Here is a 20,549-nt window from a genome sequence, read left to right on the forward strand (position 1 = left end):
GAATTCTTTTGCAGGTAGGTTGCCTATTTCATCTTCACTTATTTGTTCTTGTGGGGTTTTACCTTGCTCCTTCGTCTGTAATGTACTTTTTGTCGTTCCATTTTTTATTTTTTATTTTTTTGATGGGTGAGACTGAATTCCTGTCTTACTGGTTGTTTGGCCTGAGGCATCCAGCACTCGAATTTGCAGGCAGTTGGGTAGAGCCAGGTCTTGGTGCCAAGATGAGGACCTCTGGGAGGCCTCACTCCAATTAATATTCCCTGGGATTTGAGGTTCTCTGGTAGTCCAGTGGTTTAGACTTGGCACTCCCACCGCAGGAGCTCAAGCCTGACCCCCAGCCTGGGAATCAAGATCCTGCAAGCTGTGTGGTGAGGCAAAAGAAAAGAAAAAAAGAAGCAGTACAATAACAAAGAATAAAAACTAAAATAAAACTAGAAAGATAAGAAATATATTAGGAAAAATAAAAGTATAATTGAAACAACTGCAACAAGGTAAAAGAAAACCACAGCAGAAGAAAGGAAAAAAAAAAGGAACAAGCCCAAAGGAGCAGAACAATAACAAAGTATAAAGAATAAAATAAAATTAGAAAAATAAAAGATTAGAAAAAATAAAAATATAAGCGAATCAACAACAGCAAGGTAATACAGAGGCCCAACCTAAAAGAAGAAAAAAGAAAAAAAAAAAAGCCCCGAAAAGACCTTGACTAGGCGGGGCAGAGCCTAGACGGGGGTGTGGCACTTAGGCAGGGGTGGGGTTTAGGGTGGGGCGGGGCCTAGGCTGGGGAGTGCAGTTTAAGCATGGAGTGGGGCCTAGGCTTAGCACCTGTGCAGAAGTGGAGATGAGGCACGTCCAGAGGGGGGCCTCCAGAGTGTGGAGTTCCGGAGTTTGGAGGTAAGTCCCTGGGTGAGGGTGTGTGGGTGCAGTTTAGGCCCAGGGCAGTTGGAGAGGGTCTCAGAGTGCCACCTGTAGAGGTAGGGCTCTGGGTGGGGGTGTAGGGGCGGAGCTTGGGCTCTGCAGGACAGGAGGGAGACTCTAAGGGCAGGGGGTTAGGCCCAGGAGCCCAACAGGCTCCCCGGTGCCCAAGTGGACAGGGAAAATGCTGGCTGCGGTCCCTTCCGTTCCTCCACCCCATCCCCCTCCAGAGTCTCCTCCGTTGCCTCTGGACCCCTAACTGTGGGTGGGTCCAACCAGGTGTAGGAACTCCTCCCCTCCCCCAGCCACCCCTCAGGGGTGCTGGTCCCAGAGGTCCGGCCTTTACTTTTGCTCCCCCTTCCCTCCCTCCCACTCCCTCAGGACCCACGTGGCTGGATGGGGCCTTAGTGTGCAGAGGATCAGGCCTGGGATCTCAGCAGGCTTCCGGGGGCCCAAGTGGACAGGCTAAACGCTGGCCATTCTCCCTTTTGGTCCTCTGCCCTCCCAAAGGTCCCCCCCTTTTCCCCTCCGGGCCTCGGATCCCTTTTCCCCCGCAGCCACCCCTCAGGGGCGCCGGTCCAGTCCAGCCTCCACTTCTCCTCTCCCCTCACTACTCCCCACATCCTACCCAGTTTCTGGGGGTTTCTCCCATCCCCTTAGGTGTCCATGGTCCCCCACCGGTGCCTGGTAGGTGCCCTAGTTGTGCAGAGACACGAATTCCTCGTCCTCCTAGTCCACCAGCTTGACTCTGCCCCTAGAAGCGTGTTTTTTAGTTTCCAACTATTGGGGGCTTTTTCAGATTTATTTCTATTATTGATTTCCAATTTAATTCCATTTTGGTCAGAGAAGGTACTTCATATAATTTTAATCCATTTTCTTGAGAACTGTTTTATGACAGAGACCATGGTTTATCCTGATAAATGTTTTATGTACACTGGAAAAGAATGTGTACTCTGCTGCTGTTATGTGGAATGTTCTATAAATGTCAATTAGGTCAAGTTGGTTAAAATATTGGGTCTTTTATACCCTTACTTATTTCCTGTCTAGTTTTTCTATGAATTATTAAAAGAGAGATGTTGAAATATCTGCCTATAATTGCGGAATTATCTGTTTCTCCTTAGTGATTTATCCATATCTATATGCAGTTGTGCTCCTCTTAGCTTATTAGCTATGACTCTTAATTATGTTATTTTAGGGGTTGCCTTGGGTTTACAGTATGCGTCTTTAACTTATCACATTCTACTTTCAAGTGATATTTCACTTCACATATAGTTAGTATAAGAATCTTACAACAGTATATTTCCATCTCCCCCTCCTGATCTTTATGCTATTTTCACCATCCATTTTACTTCTATTTATTTTGTATACCCATGGTACGTTGTTATCACTTTTGCTTTAAACATTATTTTCAAAGAGATTTAAATAATAAGGCACAGAGTCTTTATATTTACCTGCATAGTTACTATATCTTGTGCTCGTCTTTCCTTTATGTAGATCCAGATTTCCATCTAGAATTATTTCCCTCTGTCTGAAGGATTTCCTTGAACAATTCCTATAGTGTGGGTCTGCTGGTGATGAATTCTTTCAGCTTTTATATGAATTAAAATGTTTTTAATATGACTTCATTTTTGACAGGTTTTTTGGGAGGTATAAAATTCTAAGTTGATTTTTTTCCTTTCAGTACTTTAAAGATGTTGTTACTGTCTTCTCACTTGCATTTTTCCAACCAAAATTTTGTTCTCATTCTTATCTGTTTCCTCTATATGTAAAATGTCTTTTCCTCCATTTCATTGCTTTTAATTATTTGTAACAATTTTATCAAAATATAATTCACATCCTGTATGATTCACACATTTAAAGTATACTATTCAGTGGTTTTTTAGTATATTCACAGAGTTGGCAGCAATTACCACAATCAATTTTAGAACATTTTCATCACCTCAAAAAGAAACCCTGTACCCTTTAGCTATTACTTTCCAATATCCTCATCTCCTTCAGCCCTAATCTCTTTTCTGTCTCTACAGATATGTCTATACTGGATATTTCATATAAAGAGAATCATAATATGTGGTTCTTTTGGTGACTGGCTTCTCTCACTTAGCATAGTGTCTTCAAGGTTCATCCATGTTGTAGCATGTATCAGTATTTAATTTATTTTTATGGCCAAATGATATTCCATTGTGCTTATCCATTCATCATTGATGGATATTTGGGTTGTTTCTACCTTTTGGCTATTGTGATTAATGCTACTATGAACACGCATATACCAGTTTTTATGTGAACATATATTTTAATTTCTCTTGGTTATATACTTAGGATTAGAATTGTTGGATCAAATGGTATTCTTAAATTTTTGAGGAAATACAAGACTATTTTCCAAAGTGGTTTTTTTTTACATTTTACATTCTCAAAAGTGCAGTGTATGCGGGTTCCAATTTCTCCACATCTTGGCCTACACAGATGATATTATCTTTTTTTTTTAATTATTGAAGTATAGTTGATCTACAATGTTGTATTAGTTTCAGGTGTATAGCAAAGTGATTCAGCTATACATAAATGGAGAGATAGATAGATAGATATTTATTCTTTTTCAGATTCTTTTCCATTATAGGTTATTACAAGATACTGAATATAGTTCCCTGTACTATACAGTAGGTCCTTGTTGTTTATCTATTTTATATATAGTAGTGTGTATCTATTAATCCCAAACTCCTAATTTATCCTTCACATGCCTTTCCCCTTGGGTAACCATAAGTTTGTTTTCTATGTCTGAGTCTATTTCTGTTTTGTAAATAAGTTCATTTGCCTCATATGTGTGATATCATGTGATATTTGTCTTTGACTTACTTCACTTAGTATAATAATCTCTAGGTCCATCCATGTTGCTGCAAATGGCATTATTTTATTCTTTTTATGGCTGAGTAATGTTCCATTGTATATATATACTACATCTTCTTTTTCCATTCCTCTGTTGATGGACATTTAGGTTGCATCCATGTCTTGGCTATTGTAAACAGTGCTGCTATGAAAATTGGGGTTGACGTATCATTTTGAATTAGAGTTTTCTCTGGATATATGCCCAAGAATGGGATTGTTGGAACATATGTTAGCTCTATTTTTAATTTTTTAAGGAACCTCTACACTATTCTCCATAGTGGCTGCAGCAATTTACATTCCCACCAACAGTGTACCAGGGTTCCCTTTTCTCCACACCCTCTCCAGCATTTTTTATTTGTAGACTTTTTGATGATGGCCATTCTGACCATTGTGAGGTGTTACCTCATTGTAGTTTTGATTTGCCTTTCTCTAATAATTAGCGATGTTGAGCATGTTTTCATGTGCCTGTTGGCCATCTGTATGTCTTCTCTGGAGAAATGTCTATGTAGGTATTCTGCCCAATTTTTTTTTTTTTTTTTTTTGGCCATGCAATGCAGCGTGCAGGATCTTAGGGATTGAACCCTTGCCCACTGCAGTGGAAGCGTGGAGTCTTAACCACTGGACCTCCAGGTAAGTCCCATCTGCCCATTTTTTGATTGGGTTGTTTGTTCTTTTTGATACTGAGCTGAATCAGCTGTTTGTATATTTGGAAATTAATCCCTTGTCAGTTGCATTGTTTGCAAATATTTTCTTCCATTCCATAGGTTGTCTTTTCATTTTGTTTATGGTTTCCTTTGCCGTGCAAAAGCTTTTAAGTTTAATTAAGTCCCATTTGTTTATTTTTGCCTTTATTTCCATTACTCTAGGAGATGGATGCAAAAAGGTATTGCTGCAATTTATGTCAAAGAGTGTTCTGCTTATGTTTTCCTCTAGGAGTTCTATACTATCTGATCTAACATTTAGGTCTGTAATCCATTTTGAGTTTTATTTTTGTATATGGTGGTAGAGAATGTTCTAATTTCATTCTTTTACATGTAGCTGTCCAGTTTTCCCAGCACCACTTATTGAAGAGACTGTCGGGACTTCCCTGGTGGTCCAGTGGTTAAGACTCCATGCTCCCAATGCAGGGGGCCCAGGAACTAGATCCCACATGCTGAAACTAAGAGTTCACATGCTGTAACTAAAGATCCCGCATGCCACAAGTAAGACCTGGTGCAGCCAGATAAAAAAATAAATATAAACAAAACAAAAACAAAGTACCATTATTATAAGAAAAAAACCCCAAAACTGTCTTTTCTCCATTTTATATTCTTTCCTCCTTTGTCGTAGATTAATTGACCATAAGTGCATGTGTTTATTTCTAGGCTCTCTATCCTGTTCCATTGATCTATATATCTGATTTTGTGCCAGTACCATACTGTTTTTATTACTGTAACTTTGTAGCGTAGTCTGAAGTCACAGAGTGTGATTCCTCCAGCTCCATTCTCCTTTATCAAGATTGTTTTGGCTATTTGGGGTGTTTTGTATTTCCATACAAATTTTTAAATTATTTGTTCTACTTTTGTGAAAAATGTCATTGGTAATTTGATAGGGACTGCATTGAATCTGTAGATTGCCTCGGGTAGTATAGTCATTTTAAAAATATTGATTCTTCCAATCCAAGAGCATGGTATATCTTTCCAACTCTTTGTGTTGTCTTCAGTTTCTTTCATCAGTGTCTTATAGTTTTCAGAGTACAGGTCTTTTGCCTCCTTAGGTAGGTTTATTCCTAGGTATTTTATTCCTTTTGATGTGATGGTAAATGGGATTATTTCCTTAATTTCTTTTTCTGATATTTTGTTGTTAGTGTATAGAAATGCAACAGATTTCTGTATATTAATTTTGTATCCTGCAACTTTACTGAATTCACTGATGAGCTCTAGTAATTTTCTGGTGGCATCTTTAGGATTTTCTATGTATAGTATCATATCATCCACAAAACATCTTCTTTTATTATAGCGATCCTAGCAGATGTGAAGTGACCCCTGACAGCTGTTAATATTTTCTCCCTATCATTGGTTTTTAAAATTTTGATTATGATATTCTTTGCTGTTGTTTTCTTTATGTTTCTTGTGTTTGGTGTTTGTTTAGCTTTTTGGATCTCTGTGTTTATAGTTTTCATCCATTTAGAAATATTTCAGCCATGATTTCTTAAAATATTTTTTCTATCCCCCTCCTTTCAGGGTCTCCAAGTACATGTATACTAGGCCACTTGAAGTTTTTCTAAAACTCACAATAGTCTACTCATTTCTTTCAATCTTTTTTTTCTCTATGTGCTTCACTTTGGATTATTTCTATTGTTATGTCTTTAGGTTCACTAATATTCTATTTTACAAGTATAATCTGCTTTTAATCTTATGTATTATAGTTTTCCTCTCAGTCATTATAGTTTTCATATCTAGAAGCTTGACTTTGATACCTTTATGCTTCTACCCAACATATTTCATCTTTCCTCTAGCCTTTTATACATATGGAACATAATTATTATAACTGCTTGAATTTTCTTACATACTAATTGCATTTTGTATCATTTCTAGGTCAGTTTTGATTGATTTTTTTTCCACTCTGTTATATATTTCTGTTTCTTTGCGTGTTTGATAATATTCAAGATTGGATGGTAGAATTGTGAACTTTATTTTGACATGTGCTGGATGTTTTTGTATTTCTTTAAATATTGTTAACTTTGATATGGGGTAGAGTTAAGTTACTCGGAAATATACTGATTCTTTCAAGGCTCGCTTTAAAGTTTGTTTGGCTGAACTAGAGTTGTGTTTAGTCTGGAGATAATTTGGTCCCACCACTGAGGCAAGACACTTCTTAGTACTCTACCCAATACCCTGTAAATTACAAATTTTTCCATACTAGGGTGGTGAACAGGAATTATTTCTGGCCCTGTGTGTTCCCCAGGAATTGGTCCCTCTAATCCTTTTGGGTGGTTCTTTCAGTTGTCTTGGGTAGTTTTATCACATGTGTGTGATGATCTGTACTCAGCTAGAGACTTGAAGGGCACCCCTGCAGATCTCTGGAGGTTCATTCTCCATGAGGCTATCTCCTCTCCAGTACCCTGCCTTGCAAACTTTAACTGCCTTGGCCTCCCTGGCCTCTCAGCTCTGTCTCCTCAACTCAGGGAGACTGCCAGCCTCAGTCTGAGTCCCACCTCTCTCACTGCAGCCTGAAGACTCTTTCTAGACAAGTAATATGGGGCAATAATAAGGCTCATCTCATTTGTTTCCTTTGTCCTCTAATGTTCCATGTCTTGAAAACTGTTGTTTTATATATTTTATCTTTTAAGTTGTTTCACACAGAAGGGTACATCCAAATCCTGTTATTCCATCTTATTTGAAATCAAGAGGCAATATCTTTTCTTAAAAAGTTAAGCATAGGGCTTCCCTGGTGGCGCAGTGGTTGGGAGTCCGCCTGCCGATGCAGGGGACACGGGTTCGTGCCCCGGTCCAGGAAGATCCCACATGCCGCGGAGTGGCTGGGCCCGTGAGCCATGGCCGCTGAGCCTGTGCGTCCGGAGCCTGTGCTCTGCAACAGGAGAGGCCACAACAGTGAGAGGCCCGCGTACCGCAAAAAAAAAAAAAAGTTAAGCATAAAGTTTTTAAAAATAGTCTACATCTAACTGTTTTATTGTATGAAATTTAGAGGGATCTAATACTGTTCTGTCTACTAGTGCTTTATATGTTATAACTGGTGTTTTATCATTCTGGATTATGAACTCATCTGCTGTGGGAACTTAATCCGTGGGAATTCTGTGGAGCCTGGGTTTAGGGAACTTGCCTCTGGGTCAGTTTTATGTTTGCCTCTCCAAGGCTCCTCTCTTTATGTGTTATTTTTTATTTTGGGTATTCCTGGGTCATAAAAAGTAGTGTATATTCAAACATCAAAGTACATGAGCCAGGCCTTGGTTATTAATTATCAGGGAGTCATTTTTCCCTTGACCCAGAATTCAGGTCAAATCACACAAGCTTCCATGTTTTCTTGGACTTAAATGCAGACCTTTTTCTGTTGCACGTTTTCAGTGAGAATACAGCACTTTAAGGGTCCTAAGTTGTCGAAATTTCAGTTCCAATTCCCCAGACTTTGTCTTCTACACTGCTCGAGGTTACAACCCAATCCTCTAAGGCTGCCATGTCCCCATTAAGCACCAACTCCCCAAGGTTGACACAGTGTTACCTCATGAGCTTAGCTCTCTGCTTTTCTTTTTCTTCTTCTCTCTCAGAGTACTCAACTATGCACTTAAAAGAAATATGTTACATTTTATCCAGATTTTTTTCTATGCTTATTTGGTCCTCTGTATTGTCAGGAACAGAATTTTCCAATTTACTTCTTGACTCACTATCATCAGACTTCCACCTCCACAACGTCACCAGTGCTATTCTTCCAAGGCCATTGATAACCAGGAGGCAGCTGCCAAGTTCAGTGGATGCTATGTCAGTTAGGATATGTTCCAAACACAAGTGACAAGATTCCTGGATACAAGTGTCTTAAACCATAAAGATGCTTAATTTTTCTAAGATAGGTGGACCCAGGGTCAGTTTGGCAACTCAGTTTCATTAAAGACCTGTGTTTTTTCTGTCCTTCCTCTTCGCCATCCTTAGTATTATGACAATGATTATTTTTTTAACCTCATCGTCACATGATGGCTGCCTCCCATGACCACATCCAAGTAACAAAAGGTGGCAAGCAAGAAGAGAACTTTTCCCTCATGACTCTGTCTCTTATCAAGTAGGAAAATCTTTCCAGAAGCTCCAAGAAGTTGACCCTTTTGCCCCTATGGCAAGAACTTTCACATGTCCATCCTTGGAGCAATCACTGGCAAAGGAGAATGGAGTCATCCCCGGGGCTGGAAACATTGCTGTTGGCATCATAATGGGGTTTTGTTGACAAAGAATAAGAGTTGTAGAAACACGTAAGGCAAGATCTCTGTCCTTGAGGTGCATGTTGTCAGTGGAAGGCAGAAGAAACTCAGACACAGCAAACCCAAATTTCATGGTCACACAAACTCAGGAGTGCAAAAACATTAGTGCTCTAATTGTCTACTCCTAAGCCTAATTTCTACACTCAGCCCTCACTCTGCCCCACACAGGAAACTTAATTTATCACATCATGTAAACTCAGCCACTTGTGCCTACCACAGACACCCTTTCTTCTCTTATTATATAGGATGGAATAGAACAAAACTTCTGATTCAGAACAGGATCTTTTCTCTCATAGGCATTTTACACTGCTGCCCATCTGTTCTTAAAATGTAATCTTCCTTTGCTCAAACAGACCTCCAGATTGTAAAGTAACGGTCATACTATCTCCTTCCAAGGAAAGTGGTCCATATAGTTTGTTTACCTGTTTCTTTATTTGAGCGAGTGTCAGAGTTTAGTATCAACCCTAGTATGCAGAGTGACAAGAGAACAGAAATTTAATTTGACTTTAAATCCGAAGCAGAGAAAAATCACCCAGACAAGTTTATTCGGAAGTGATTAGATTAAATCTCCTATATTGGGCAGAATGGAGGCCGGGGGGCGTGTGGGGCTGGAGGGAGAGGTGAGGTTGTGGTGTAGACAGATAGAGGATTCACATTTTTGCATGCCTGAGTTTGTGTGACTCTGAAATTTACATCTACTACGTCTGTTGATGTTTCTGTTGCCCCTAACAAACGTGCGCCTCCAGGATGGAGATCTTGTTTTACGCATTTAACATCTCTTCCCTTCCGTTCTCCTTTCTCAATGCCTAGCACAAGATCCACAACGCAGTAGGTACTCGACAAAAATGAGTTTCTTTAATAAAAGATTGTTTGAGTGAAGGAACAAGTGAGACAAGGAGGTTACTGCAATGGGAGGAAACAAGCCTAACGGATTTTTAAACCAGATCTACTTAACTGAATCCCGATTAAGTAGGGAAATGAAGGAATGCTTGTGGGCACAGAGAGAGAGAGAGAGAGCGCTGCAGAGCCGAGCTACAATCACTAAGAGGAGACAGCCTAATCAGAGCCAGACGGGCCCCACCTGACTCCTACTGCAGCTAGAAAAAAAAAAGGACTAGAAGGTTCAGCTGGAGCGGCTCCCCTTCTCCTGCAGCCCCACCGTCTCCCAGCTCCGCCCCACTCCCACTGCTCTGGGAGGAGGCATGGAAGCTGTGGGGAGGGGAGGCCGGCGAGCTGGGCTTTCCAGGACGAGGCAGGATGGTGTGAGCTCAAACGCTCTGCAATTGCTGGAGCAACGGTGGCGACACTTGAGTTATTCACAAAGGCTGGAATGCAAATGAGGTTGGCACTGCTCCAAGTCGCAGTAGCTTAGGAGGAGGGCGAAAGGCATATTACTATTCATCAAGACCCGAGCGTCGCGTGGGCTCTGAGGTTCTCCACCTGCATCCCTCCCTCTATCACTGACTTCTGGGGGAAGGGGAGGCTCCTCCAGAAGCACTTTATCTGCCAGTCTGAGAGCTGGAGGTGGGGGCGGGGGTCTGAAGTTAGGCAGATTTGTCTCGTCACATGATGGGGGACCTGTATCACGTGATGACTCCGGTGATGTTGCAGGCAGCATGTGACTCCCAGGGCTACGTGGGCTCAAAAACAATTTAAATCCAAAAACACAAGCAGGTTCCCCTCCTCTCCTTTGCCTTTTGGTCTGGCTCTCCCTCCCTTTGGGTTGGTGCCTGACTGAATGGAAAACCCGTCGTCTTGCAGCCACTAACCCGTGAGCGCCGGGTACCTGGAGGCCAGGCCCCTCTGCAGGGGGTCCCCCCCACCCCACCCCGGGAGCTGTGCCCCATCATTCTGAAGCCTGGTAAGTTCCTGAGCACTTGGAGCAATTGTGTGTGAAGCCGTCCTAGACTGCCTCATTAGCATGCACAGGCACCCTGGTTGGGCGCGTTGGAAGGAACGTGCCTGCCGGCTCTGGCCCCGCCAGACGCAGGCTTCCTGGGACCAGTGCTGCGCGGCTGTGCCGGGGCGGCATGTGCACTCCATCTCTCTTCTCCCTGCCTTCCCGGCCTCCTCTTCCGACATCCCTCTCCTGTCTCAGCTTGCTCCTCTGAGCCTCTCTCTTCTCAACCTCTCTTACTTCTCACCTCCTCCCTCTCCACCCCCTCTTATTTTCTCTTTTCATTCACCCCCACCTTCTGTTTTTCTCTCTCCCACGCCTTGTCTTAGGAGTTCCTCTCCCCTCGCCTTGAAACATTTTTTTTTTGGGGGGGGGGTACCTAGATTTTATGTTCTTTCTGTCCAGAACCTGAAGGCCCAGCTTCTGAGGACTTGGTGGTTGGAAATCTACTAACGGCCCCTCTGGAGATGATTTTCTTACTAAGACAAGGCAGAGGGCCCAGTTCCTGTCATGTATGTGTGTGCGTGTGCGTGTGTGTTAAGGGTGATTGATGTATTTCCCATCAGAACTGTTTCTTGAGTGGATGTTTGCGGCTCCAGATCCCCGCTCAGCCAGGGGATCATCAAGAGACAGGAGGGGCAGTTACAGTGGTTAGGAGACCACGTCTTCTGACCCCAGATGTCTGACTCTGTGCAAGAAGTCGGGTCTTAAAGCAGGGGTCAAATCCAGTGCTCAATGCATGGGGGCTCACTCAGTTGTCACAAGGCACCCCACAGAGATGGCTTACAGTTTGAGGCTGCACCTTGGTGGAACGAGCAGAGCATTAGCTGAGAAACTAGCCACAGGGAAGGCAGAAGTAAATTGAATCATGGCAGTGTCTGTAGCCTCATAGGAAGGAGATGTTGGCGGTGTCAGAAGCTCCTGGTTCACTGTTCTCCAGGTATGCTGACACCTGTTCAGCAAGAAATAATTAAAAATTACTGAGCATAATCCATCTAACAATTCAATGAGGAGGTGCCCTTTGTATCCCCATTCTAGAGATGGGAAAACTGAGGCACAAAGGAGTTAGTTATGTCACTCAGTTCGTAAGTGATGGAGCTAGGATGTGAGCCCAGGCAGCTTTTCTCCAGAGCCTGCACTGTTAGCCACTATGATAAACTGCCTCAAAAAATATCTATCCACATCCCTATGTGACAGGTGGTATGCAAGGTTTGGGGCTACATTTGTGAACAAACAGAGACATCCTGTTCTCGTGAAGTTTGCAATCCAGTGGAAAAGGCAGCTAATAAACATACCATCACACAAGACAATATATCGTTTCAAATTAGGGTATTTGCTAAGAAGAAAAATAATAGGGGTAGCATGAGAATATATAACTGGAGACATACTTCCGTTGGGGGGCGAAGGGGAAGAGTTGGTCCAAGAAGTCCTCTCTGCTGATGTACAATAATATTTAAGCTATGACTTGAAAGAGGAGCAGGAGTCAACCAGGTGAAGAGCCAGAAAGAGCATCCCAGGTAGAGGGAATGGCATGTGTAAGGGCCTCGGTGTGGGAGAGAACTGGGTCCACTTCAAGAGCAGCAAGAACGAGTGGGACAATAGGAGGTGAAGCCGTCCAGATAATGTGGGTCACAGTAGGCCTCGCTAAAAAGACTTGGGTTTCATCCCAGGATCAATGAACAACCATTAAAGCATTTTAAGTAGGGAAGTAGCATAATTGGATTTGCAATATGAAAAGACTCCTTCCAGAGGTGTATCTGTTAGTTTTTGCTGTGTTACAAAGCACCCCAAAACTTAACAGCTTAAAACAACAATCATTTATAGGTCATTATGCAGCAAGTTGACAGCTGCAGCTGGGATCATCTGGACAGGAATTCTGTTCTTTTTTTTTTTTTTTTTGCGGTACGCAGGCCTCTCACTGTTGTGGCCTCTCCTGTTGCAGAGCACAGGCTCCGGACGCGCAGGCTCAGCGGCATGCGGGATCTTCCCGGACCGGGGCACAAACCCGTGTCCCCTGCATCGGCAGGTGGACTCTCAACCACTGCGCCACCAGGGAACCCAGGAATTCTGTTCTTGCGTGGCTTCACTCATATAGCTAGTTAGCTGGCAGGCTGGCTGGCGGTGGTTGATATTAGATGTTCTCACTCACATGTCTGCTAATCGACAGAGGCCACTGAAACTGACCAGGCCATGTGTCTCCATATCTAACAAGCTAGCTAGCTCAGTTGTCTTTGTATGATGGCTGAGTTCCAAATTCAGCAAGAGAGGGTAAGCCCCAATGCACAAGCGCTTTTCAAACATCTGCTTGCATTGTGTTTGCTAATGCTCCATTGGCCTAGATAGGTTACATGGTCAAGCCCAGATTCAAGGGATGAAGAAATATACCTCTTGACAAGAGGAGTTATAAAATACTGTGTCTATTTGCTTCCAGCCTACTACATGAATTCAGAATGGTAAGCTGGATACTGTCTTCCTCTACTATGGGAAGAACTGAAAGCCAAGAAGAAATTTGGAGCCAGTTTTGCTCTGATTAGAGATGAGCTTAGACCTGGTCATGTATCAGACTTTATTATCTGCTTAGAACAAGCAGGGGTCTGAGCATCTCTTTTGGACATGAATCAGGAGAGGGTAGAGAAAGCGGTGTAGAAATGTCGAAATGTCTCCTCATGGGGTTATCTGGGAATGACTTGGAGTCCAAGAAGACTTTGTGATTGTTACCCTAGAATGAAATTTGGGCCATATGGAACTTGGAGTGTGTTTCAGTGTTCTCGGCAAGACAACAGTGTGTGCAAAGGCCCTGAGGCAAGGAAGCAGGTGGCTTGTTTTGGGAAATAGGAGGCATTAGTTTAATGTAATTGCAGTGAAAATGGCATGGAAGTAGACAGATTAGAAAAATATTCAGGAGGTAGAAAGAACAAGCCTTGCTGATGGATTTGATAGGAGTTTAAGAAAAGGGACTTAAACTTGGTAATATCATTTCCTAAGGTGGAAAGATTAGGAGAGGATCAGAATATTTTGGTGGGGGAAAGGGAGCAGGCAGGAAAAAATCTAGCATTCTATTAACTGGGTCAAAAGTTGCTGAGACATTGAGTAAATTGAGGACAGAAAATTGTCTATTCAAGTTGGTAACATGGAGATAGCTGAAGACTTTGACAAGAGCAATTTTGGTGGATTGGTGATAATGGAAACCAGATTGGAGTGTGTTAAGGAGTGAATAAAAGTAAATAAACTGTGAAAGGGAGCACAGAAATCAAGCACCATTTAGATATGGGTCAGGGTTGGGAATCTATCTTGATTTTATGTTTGCTTTAAAAAAACAGAAACAGGAACCTGTAGATTATGTAAACTGTTGGAGTGGTCCAGTTGAAAGGGAGAGAGGGGAATGGGATCCAAAGTGTATGTGAATGAATAGGTGACGATAGATTTTTATTTTTTTAAAGGAGGGAATAACGAGAAAGAAGATGGAGCAGATACATGAAGGCTTCTAGATTTTGGTATTGAGAGGATGAAGAGTTTCCTATCTGCCAAATTTTATTTTCCCAGTGAAAGGGGATTAGTAGAGAGAAAGGAGATGAGAAGAGGGAGGAGGTAAAGATATAAAATGGTCATTTTGGAAATAAGCATCTTGAAGAGAGAAGTAGGGTTGCTGGGCAAAGCAGAGTGCCTACTGAGAACAGAGAGCATGTATTTAAAATTGTCTCATTTTCTCCAGTAACATTTAAGTGCTTGGGTTCAAGAACCTGGAGATGGTGGAGTGCAAGTCGGGTGGAAGTTTTGCTGAACAAGTTCCACAGGGGAGAAAAGGGCGAGGATGTTGAAGGGGGTTTTAAGGGAATGATTGTCCAGGTGAGCCAGAGAATCCAAGCTGGACCAGAATGGGAATGGAACCAGGAAGGAATGATGGAGGATGAGTGAGTGGTAAGCTCAACAGAATAGAGGTTATGATGAGGTGAAAGACTGCATTCTTGGAGGTAGTCCAGCATCAGCATCACATGGGAGCTGGTTAGAAATGTGGAATATCAGGCCCCAACCTAGATATTCTGAATCCAAATCTGCATGTTAACAATCCTCAGGTGACTTGTATGTACACTGAAGATTTAGAAGCAATGATCTAGATTGTCTTGTGAAAAACAAATGGTGCTGAGAATTTCCTGGTGGTCCAGTGGTTAGGACTGCATACTCTCACTGCTGAGGGCCTGGGTTCAATCCCTGGTCGGGGAACTAAAATCCCACAAGCTGCGCGTTACAGCCAAAATAAGATAAACAAAATAAATGGTGCTATTCTGGGCAGAGTGAGAAGGTAATGAACCCCAAAATGTCACACTCACTTCTATATTTATTTTCCCTTTCAAAACAGATCTTGATTTAGCAGAAGTTCTTCTTTAAAATTTTGTCCTGGTTTTTATTTTATTTTAATTTTTATTATGCAATATCTCAAATGTATATATAAATATAGTGAAAACCAGTATACCAACATTAGTTTCAATAATTTTCAACTCATGACCAATCTTGTTTTCTCTATACCATCCCTCCACCCCACCCACTGCCGCCACCAAACAGGATTATTTTGAATCAAATCTTAGACATGATAAAATTTCATCTGTAAATATTGGAGTGCAAGTCGGGTTGAAGTTATGCTGAACAAATTCCACAGGAGAGAAAAGGGCGAGGACGTTGAGGGGGATTTCGAGGGAATGATTGTCCCTTAAAAGACAAGGGCCCCCTTTTAAAACATAACCACTGTATCATCACTGCTTCCCAATAAAATCAAGAATAAATTCTTATTATCATCAGATATCCAGATAGTGTTCACATATCTGCAGTTGTCATATTTGTAGTAATTTGTTTGTTTGAATTAGCATCCGAACAAGGTCTGTACCTGGCAATTGGTTAATATGTCTCTCACATCTTTTGTAATTTATAGGTTCCTGTTCATCTCTTTTTTTTCCTTGAAATTTTGTATTGAAGAAACAAGATGATTTGTCCTCTAGATTTTCCCAAAGTCTAGACTTTACTGATTGTTTGCTCAAGGTATCGTTGAATATGTTCCTCTAAGTACCTCTAGGTAATTAGACCTAAAAAGAATTGCTTTCAAAAAAACTTTTATGGTGAAATGTATCACACATGAAACATGTATGTATAAATACATACATATATACATACAGCCTGAAGAATAAAAATGTCCTTGTAACACCTACCTAGTGCCTTAGAAGCCCTCCAATAACATCTCTCTTCATCTTCCCTAGAGGTAACCTCTATCTTGACTTTTATAATAGTAATTTTTCTGCTAGTTTTATTACATATGTGTGCATCCCTAACCAATATATTAGTTTTTCCAACTTTTTGAGTTGTAGATAAATGTAATCAGATCATAGATATTCTTCTATGACATTTATTTTACTCAATATTTTATTTTTGAGATTCATCTGTGTTTGTGTATGTTCATTCATTTTCACGGATGTATAGTAATCCACCAAGTGAATGTGCTACAATTTATTCATCCATTCTACTCTTGATGGGCATTTGGTCTTGTACATGTCTTATGGACTTGTACAAGAATTTCTCTAAGCTATATACCTAGGAGTGAAAGTGCTGGATCATAAAGTATGCATAAGTTCAGTTTTACAAGAAAATGCCAAACTATTTTCTGCAAGTTAATTTTTTTCCTTTCCTATCCTTACACCTTTTAATTTTTGTTGTCATTGCCTCATTATACCAGCTAAGCCTTCTAATACAATATAATAGAAATAGTGAAAGTAATTATCCTTGTCTCATTCTGATCTCAAAGGGAAAGCATTCAACATTACACAATTAAGTAACTGATTTTTTTTTTTGGTTGAATGGGGTTTTTTAGAATTTTATCTCTTATCACATTAAGAAAATTCCTATTTTTCTTTGCTTGGAGTTTTTAAATATGAATTGTTTTTGAATTTTATCGAATACTTTTTCTGTGTCTTCTGAGATGATAAAATGATTTTCCTACTTTATCCTTTTAGTGTAGTGAATTATATTGTTGAATTCTCCCTTTTTTTCCAGCTTTATTGACATATATATATACATTTGTTTAAGGTATACAATGTGATGATTTGATACACACACATATATATACTGTGAAATGATTACTACAATATGCTTAGTTAACACCTTCATTCTTCCATGTAATTACCTTTTTGTGTGTGTAGTGATAACATTTAAGATCTACTCTCTTAACAACTTTCAAGAATATAATGTAGTATTGTTAAGTCTAGTTACCAAAACTTATGCATCTTAGAGCTGGAAGTTTGCACCCTTTAACCAACATCTCCCCCATTCCCCGCATGCCCCAGCCCCTGTCAACCATCATTCTACTATTTTTTTAAAAAAATATTTATTTATTTATTTTTGGCTGCGTTGGTCTTTGTTGCTGCACGCAGGCTTTTTCTAGTTGCGGCGAGTGGGGGCTACTCTTCGTTGTGGTGCGCGGGCTCCTCATTGCAGTGGCTTCTCTTGTTGTGAAGTATGGGCTCTGGCGCACAGGCTTCAGTAGTTGTGGTGCACAGGCTTAGTTGCTCTGTGGCATGTGGGATCTTCGCGGACCAGGGATCGAGCCCATGTCCCCTGCATTGGCAGGCAGATTCTTAACCACTGCGCCACCAGGGAAGTCCCCATCATTCTACTATTTTTATGAATTTGAATTTTTTAGATTCCACATATAAGTGAGAACATGTAGTATTTGTCTTTCTCTGTCTGACTTATTTCACTTAGTATAATGCCCTTAGGGTCCATCCATGTGTTACAAAAGGCAGGATTTCCTTCCTTTTTATGGCTGAATAATATTCCAATGTGTATGTGTGTGTGTGTGTGTGTGTGTGTGTGTGTGTATCACATTTTCTTTTTCCTTTCATACACTGATGGACACTTAAATTGTTTCCATGTCTTGGCTATTGTGAATAATGCTGCAATGAACATGAGGGTGCAGATAACTCTTTGAGACAGTGATCTCATTTCTATTAGATATATATTCAGACGTGGGATTGCTGGATGATATGGTAGTTCTATTTTTAATTTTTTGAGGAATCTCCATACTGTTTTCCATAGTGGCTCCACCAGTTTACATTCCCACCAACAGTGCCCCAGGGTTTCCTTTTCTCCACAGCCATACCAACACTTGTTGTCTCTTGTCTTTTTGTTAATAGCCATTCTAACAGGTATGAGGTGATATCTCATTGTAGTTTTTATTTGCATTCCCCTGATGATTAGTGATGTTGAGCATTTTTTTATGTACCTGTTGGTCATTTGTGTGCCTTCTTTGGAAAAATGTCTATTTAAGTCCTTAGCCCATTTTTTTTTTTTTTTTTTTTTTTTTTTTGCAGTACGCGGGCCTCTCACTGTTGTGGCCTCCCCCATTGCGGAGCACAGGCTCCGGACGCGCAGGCCCAGCGGCCATGGCTCACGGGCCCAGCCGCTCCACGGCACGCGGGATCCTCCCGGACCGGGGCACGAACCCGCATCCCCTGCATCGGCAGGCGGACCCCCAACCACTGCGCCACCAGGGAAGCCCCCTTAGCCCATTTTTAAATCAGGTTATTTGTTATTTTGATATTGAGTTATACAATTTCCTTATATATTTTAGATATTAATCCCTGATCAGATAGATGGTTAGCATAATTGGGAAAAGAATTTGAAAGAGAATAGGTACATGTATATGTATAACTGAATCAATCTACTATGCACCTGAAATTAACAAAACATTGTTAACTGTATGCTAACGTAAAATAAAAAAATTTTAAAAGATAGTTAGCAAATATTTCCCCCCATTCTGGAGGTTGCCTTTTCATTTTGCTGATTGTTGCTTTTGCTGCGCAGAAATTTTCAGTTTGATCTAGTCCCCCCTGTTGATTTTTGCTTTTGTTGCCTATGCTTTTGTTGTCATATACTAAAAATTGTTGCTAAGACCAACGTCAAGGAGCTTTTTCCCTGTGCTTTCTTCTTGTAGTTTTAAAGTTTTGGATCTTCTATTTAAATCTTTAATCCATTTCCAGATAATTTTTGTGGGTTGTATAAAATAGGAATCTAATTTTATTATTTTGCATGTGAATATCCAGTTTTCCCAGCACCATTTATTGAAGAGACTGTCCTTTCCCTATTGAGTATTCTTGGCTCTCTCGTGAAATATTAGTTGACTGTATATGCATGGGTTTATTTCTAGGCTCTTGGTTCTTTTTCATTGATCTATGTGTCTGTCATTATGCCAGTACCAAACTGTTTTATTACTATAGCTTTGTAATAAATCAGTAAGCGTAATGCCTCCAGCTTTGTTCTTCCTTCTCAGAATTGCTTTGCCTCTTCAGGGTCTTTGTGATTCCATACACATTTTAGGATTGCTTTTTCTATTTTTGTGGAAAATGCATTGGGATTTTGATAGGGATTGCATTGAATCTAGAAATGCCTTTGGGTAGAATGAACTTTTAACAATATTAATTCTTTTGATCCACAAACACAGGATATCTTTCCATTATTTGTGTCTTCCTCAGTTTCTTTCATCAATGCTTTATAATTTGCAGTGTACAGACCTTTCACTTCCTTGGTTAAATTTATCCCTAAGTATTTTATTATTTGTAATGCTACTGTAAATGGGATTGTTTTCTTTACTTCTTCGGATAGTTAATTGTTGTTGTATAGAAGTACAACTGATTTTTGTAGGTTGATTTTGTATCTTCAACTTTACTGAATTCATTTATTAGTTCTAACTTTCTTTTTTGGTGGAGTCTTTAGGATTTTCTGTATAAAAGATTATATCATCTGCAAACAAAGACACTTTTATTTCTTCCTTTCTGATTTGTATGCTTTTTATTTCTTTTTCTTGCCTAACTGTTCTGTCTAGGACTTCTAGGACTCTGTTGAATAAAAATGTTGAGAGGGGACACCCTTGTTTTGTTCTTAATTTTATTGGGAAAGCTTTCAACCTTTTACTATTGAGGATGATGTTAGCTGTGGGTTTGTCATGTATGGCCTTTATTATGTTGAGGTACATTCCTTCTATACCCAACTTGTTGAGATTTTTTATCATGAAAGCATGTTGAATTTTGTCAAGTATTTGTCTGCATCTATTGAGATGATCATATGATTTTTATCTTTCATTCTATTAATGTGGTGTATCACATTTATTGATTTGCATATGTTGAACCATCCTTGCATCCCAGACATAAATCCCACTTGATCATGTTGTATGATCCTTTTAATGTGCTGCTGAATTCAGTTTGTGAGTATTTTGTTGAGAATATTTGTATCTATATTAATCTGTGAAACTGACCTTTGGTTTTCTTTTCTTGTAGCATCCTTATCTGGCTTTGGCATCATGGTCATGCTAGCTTGTGAAATGAACTTAAGAGTGTTCTGTCCTCTTCAATTTTTTGGAAGAGTTTGAGAAAGGTTGGTGTTAATTCTTTAAATGTTTGTTAGAATTCATCAGGGAAACCATCTGGTCCTGGAATTTTCTGTGTTGGGAGGTTTTTGATTACTGATACAATCTCCTTACTTGTTATTGGTCTGTTCATATTTTCTATTTCTTCATGATTCAGTCTTGTTAGTTTGAATGTTTCTAGGAATTTATCCATTTTTTCTAGATTATCCAATTTGTTGGCATATAATTGCTCATAGTAGTCTCTTATGATCCTTTGTATTACTGTGGTATCAGCTGTAATGTCTCTTCTTTCATTTCTAATGTCAATTATTTGGGTCCTCTCTTTTTTTCTTAATTAGTCTAGCTAAAGGTTGGTCAATTTTGTTTATCTTTAAAAGAAACCCAGCTCTTAATTGTGTTATCTTTTCTATTGTTTTTCTGGTCTTCATTTCATTTATTTCTGCTCCAATCTTTGCTATTTCCTTCCTTCTGCTAATTTTGGGCTTAGTTTGTTCTTC

The 20,549-nt window shown here is 40.3% G+C and overlaps 1 protein-coding gene across 9 annotated transcripts in view; it reads left to right on the forward strand.

The window, feature by feature from the left end:
* The first annotated feature begins 801 nt into the window (after positions 1–801).
* The window catches only part of TNRC6A (trinucleotide repeat containing adaptor 6A), a 211,175-nt gene continuing 191,427 nt past the window's right edge, over positions 802–20,549 (forward strand). For 2 of the 9 annotated variants that reach the window (XM_049699020.1, XM_049699021.1), the window contains exons 1-4: positions 834–891; positions 4,347–4,419; positions 4,828–4,991; positions 19,964–20,060. The gene's annotated coding sequence lies outside the window, so the exon portion shown is untranslated. Of the gene's footprint in view, positions 892–4,346; positions 4,420–4,827; positions 4,992–19,963; positions 20,061–20,549 lie in introns of all 9 variants that reach the window. The other 7 variants (XM_049699025.1, XM_049699026.1, XM_049699019.1 and 4 more) reach the window with 6 other exon arrangements.

Source organism: Orcinus orca, chromosome 16 (genome assembly GCF_937001465.1).
Source record: "Orcinus orca chromosome 16, mOrcOrc1.1, whole genome shotgun sequence".
NCBI lineage: Eukaryota > Metazoa > Chordata > Mammalia > Artiodactyla > Delphinidae > Orcinus > Orcinus orca.